This window comes from Rosa chinensis, chromosome 2, assembly GCF_002994745.2.
Source record: "Rosa chinensis cultivar Old Blush chromosome 2, RchiOBHm-V2, whole genome shotgun sequence".
In the NCBI taxonomy this organism is placed as follows: domain Eukaryota; kingdom Viridiplantae; phylum Streptophyta; class Magnoliopsida; order Rosales; family Rosaceae; genus Rosa; species Rosa chinensis.
In genome coordinates this window covers 23,210,138-23,214,630 of record NC_037089.1, presented here as the reverse complement: position 1 = coordinate 23,214,630, position 4,493 = coordinate 23,210,138, and positions in this window count along the sequence as shown.

Here is a 4,493-nt window from a genome sequence, read left to right as displayed (position 1 = left end):
CCCCGGAGCAAACCTTCAACCTCGTTGAAACCCGGTGACCGCCCGCCAGTCCTAGTCTCCTCGCGAGCTGACTGTCAGCATCACCAGATCAACCCGGCGACCGTGCTTCCAGTCCTAGTCTCCTCGCGAGTCGACTGCTAGTACTACTGCCACCAATACAACCAGCGAAGTAAGGGTAACGCCCTCGCAAACCAGCGAAGCTAAAGTCACGCTTTAGCAAAACCCGTGCTTTCTCCAAACTTCCCAGTGATTGCTCTGCTTAGTCTACAATACTAAGTATCGATTCGGTGAAGCGAAGAGATCACACCCAAAGTCCTTATCCGTAAGGCAAGAAGTCCTTTCTCGGAAGGCTAGAGAAGAACCCTGTGACGAGGTTGGTGCTCTCCTCGTCCACAGCGCTTGAAGAAGAAGTCAGGTCAAGGGACTACCCCGACGACTGCACCCCACGGTGCTGGCACGCCTGCGCACACACGCTCAAAAGAGATAGTTTGCACACCTACAGGATTTTCGTGTCAAACATTTTGGCACGCCCAATGGGACCTGTAATAGTGTCTCTTCGTGAACGCAGCCATTGGGAAGTCGAGCGAAAACCCTTACGAAAAGGTTTACGCTAACTGCTCAAGACACAAGACCTCCAGTTACAGACCGCACTCTCGCGCGAACTGTCGTGGTCTTTCTGAAGAACAAGTGATTCAACGATTCTCTCATCCGACATGCCTACTGAAAGGGAAGAGAATCACCCGGCCACTACTGAGGGCCAGAGTGTTACTGCTCAACAAGCCGGCGCTGCCGTCAATGTTATCACTACCGCTGTTCCTAATACAGTGGAAAGTGGAGGAAGAGAGGCTTTCGTCGCGAAGCCTATTCCAGAAGGAGCGACCTCGGAGGTGAGGTTCGCGATCATCATGGAGAACATTGAAAATCACCGCAAGAAGATACTCGCTGATTTTGAAAGGGAACAAGCGAAGACGGACCAGCGCATGCGCGAGTTAGACCAACGCATCACCCAACATGCAGCAGATACCCAACAACAGATCGCACAATCAGAAAGTGCAGTAAGGGCTCATGTCACTGGTGTCGCTAGTGAGCATAGTCAGCACCAAAAAGAGATCCTGGCGGCCATCAGATATGGCAGGTCTTCGGAAGGACGGCGCTAGCCTCGCAACCGAGGTGGCCACGCAGAGAGCCGAGCTGAACCAAGAAAGAGAAGTGCTGAACAAGGCTTTAGGGGACCCTAATGCTCTCCTCGGTTCTCTTGGCCAGCCATCTGGCTCTAGCAAGTACGTACCGCCTAATCAGAGAGAGAAAGCTAGTAGCAGCATCGCTACACCGCCTGCAACCGTTGGCTCTACGCCACAGAAAGGCAAAGAGCAAGCTCTGGTTATCGGTGGCAACAAAGAGAAAGTCACCTCGGCAGACGGACAGACCACCAGGCAGAAGCATCAAACATCGAGGGTAGGTGGAGCCGCATCTGGTTCTACCACTTTTGTTCACTACGATAGCGACGGGGCAGAAAATGTGTATCAGGAGCTACCAGGAAGCTATTATGGTATTGACCAGACGGGTAACCCGATTAAGATAACAGCCTTGACAAAAGAAATGCCCATCCCAACAGTAACTCTTCAGCCACCAGCTATAACCCACGTGGTACATGTAGGAGAACGAGTAGGGGTTCTGAACCAAGCACTACCTTTACAGGCTGCCCGCCATACTGTGGCAACACCTCCTCCTCCACCTCCGGGTCCGGAGTATGTGAGACGCGACGAGGTAGAGGAGATGATCAGGCTGGCTAATCCTAGGACCCAAGTGGATGGGGTCTATGAGGGACCTTTCCCGCCGCATGTGATGCTCGCGCCCTTTCCCAGGGGTTATAAAAATATCATATTTTCTACTTTTTCAGGAGAAGATACAGAGAACGCGGCTACACATCTGGCCAGGTTTAGGGTACAATGCGGCCAGTACCAGAACGATGACATCCTCAAATGCAGGATCTTTGGCACTTCTCTCTCATGAGCTGCCTTTAGGTGGTTTTCCAAACTTCGGCCAGGGACCGTCGCAGATTGGCCCTCGATGGAAAAGCTGTTCTGAGAAACCTTTGGAGCCATATAGCTTGAGGTCGACTTGGCTTCTCTCACTCAGATGGCCCAACAGCCTACAGATCCTGCTGTGGCCTATCTTCAGCGCTTCCAAATTCAGAAAGCCAAGCTGAATGTCATCCTGCCCGAGAAGGAGTTAGTCAAGCTGGCGGTCAAGGGCTTGGAACCTCGCCAATGGAAAAAGCAACATGGCAGTATGATCCAGTCAATGGGAGAGCTCATCACAGAGGTAGGCAGCTTTGAACTTCTCCTCAGAGAAACAGACGCTAGGAAGAATGCGTCTAAAGGGACATATGTGCCAGGAAAGCATCGCACCGTAGCGGCCCTGAGCTACCAGCCAGCTACCTATGACCCTTACTACCATCACCACACTGAGGAAGTGTTTCAGGATGACGATGAGGAAGAGGAGAATGATGTCGCTGCTTATGAGCTGACCGAAGCATCCAGCCCTGAAGCAGCTGAAAATATCCAAAGAACCTGTCAAACTCAAATCCATGGCCTTCACCAAACCTGAGTTCGCGACATATACTTACGATGCCAATAAGGCACATGAGATTTTGGATGAGATGATCGCCGCGAAGATGGTGAAGACCGATTTTGGACCTTTTCCTAGACCGGACCAGCTGAAAGGGAAGAAGTACTGCAAATTCCACAACTTATGGAACCACAATACCGCAGATTGTGTGAAGCTCAAAGACCAGATCCAGGTATGGCTCAATAATGGCAGTTTGCAGGTGGAAGCTCCAGTAACGGCGACAGCGCTCGTAGACTCGAACCCTTTTCCTGACACCGGGATCAATATGGTCGATGTGAACTGGTCCAGACAGACATAGAGGAAACCAACCTTGGATTTAAGTACCAAGGGGCGATAAGGAAAGTCTACTGAGGATGAGGTCCCTGCACAGTAGACAACTAAATCAGTGGGGAAAGCCTCACCAGTGATCCTATGCTCGCGATGCAAAGAAGAGTGTGGCATCCAAGTGTCACATGAAGACGTCGAGCAGACGTTTCGCTTTGGCTCTCTCCCGCCCATTAAGTGGGCCTTGCCATCGCGGAACTATCAGCCTTCTAACCCAAGAGAAAAGGAGAGCGTGGAGTCGCCACCATCCCCCAAGGACTCCAACTTGTTCAGGAAACTGAAAGCAGCGGCGGTTGATCATAAACAAGCGGAGAAGGCCGCGAACGAAAGAAAGGACGTTCTAACCAAACCCTACATCCCACCTGCTTCAGCTGCCACCATCAAGGAAGCAAAGTGGTACACTAGGGAAAAAAGGAAGGCAGTGGAAATAAGCTCTTCCAGGAAAAGGAAACTGCAACGCAGGTTCGGGGCAGCCAAGCGCGCTCTGGAGGCTCTGGATCAGGGCCTGATCAAGCCTTCGCAATTAGTCAAATCACCGGAGCAGTATCAGAAGGAAATGGAGGCACTCGCTGCCAAGCCATTAGTGGCTCCTCGCAGCCTTCAGAAACAAGCAACAGGGGCAGATAAGCCCAGTGTTTTTTGCAGGATCACCGAAGAAAGGATACCTCCGCCAGCTCGAAATGAAAGTTCGCCGACAAGGCGACCTCATGTCAGGCGCAGGTTATTTCTCGAAGAACCAGAAGCTAAACCTTCGGTTTTCGAGAGACTGGGGGGCAAGGAAAAGACTACCGAGACTTTACAGTGGAGGCCAAAAAGGGTCCAGAGTGTAGTGGTCACTTCCCCCAAGGTCAGCGCAGAAGGGAAACCGAAGCCAGGCTCGCCCAAACAGACACCTGTGGTACAGGAACGCGAGCAGTGTGAGGTCCAAGGCCTTACAGAGGAGTCGTTGGTTGATCGGTTGTCTAAGCAGTTCAACACTGACATCTCTTCCAAAGAGCCCAGGCTTAATCTAGATGACGATATGGAGGAGACCGACATGGCTGATACGGCTTGCAACATAGTTTACGTACTTCCCGTGCGGTATGCACTGCCGGTCGCTGCTCAGGAATGCGTCGAAACTGAGGAAAACAGCGTGCAACCCTTGTAGATCACATCAGCGGTCACGACACCTGTGGAAGAAGCGGTCTTGCTTGAGACGGAGGATGCTCAGAGCAAAGAATTCTTCATGAGCTTCACCAAACCAACACCTGCGATGGTCCAACACATGAGACCTCTATATATAACTGCAGACGTTGGTAGCATCAAGGTTAGCAAGATCATGGTAGATACCGGCGCTGCCGTTAATGTGGTCACTACCAGAAACATGCACTTGCTCAGAATCAAGAGGGAGAAGATCCAGTCCACATCCCTTACGCTCAAGAACTTCGCGGGGACTGTAACAAAAACCTTAGGACTTCTTTTCTTGCGCATCAAGGTTGGCCCAACTGAGGGAGTTTATGCTTTCTTTGTGACAGATTGTTATGCGGCCTACAGTGCTA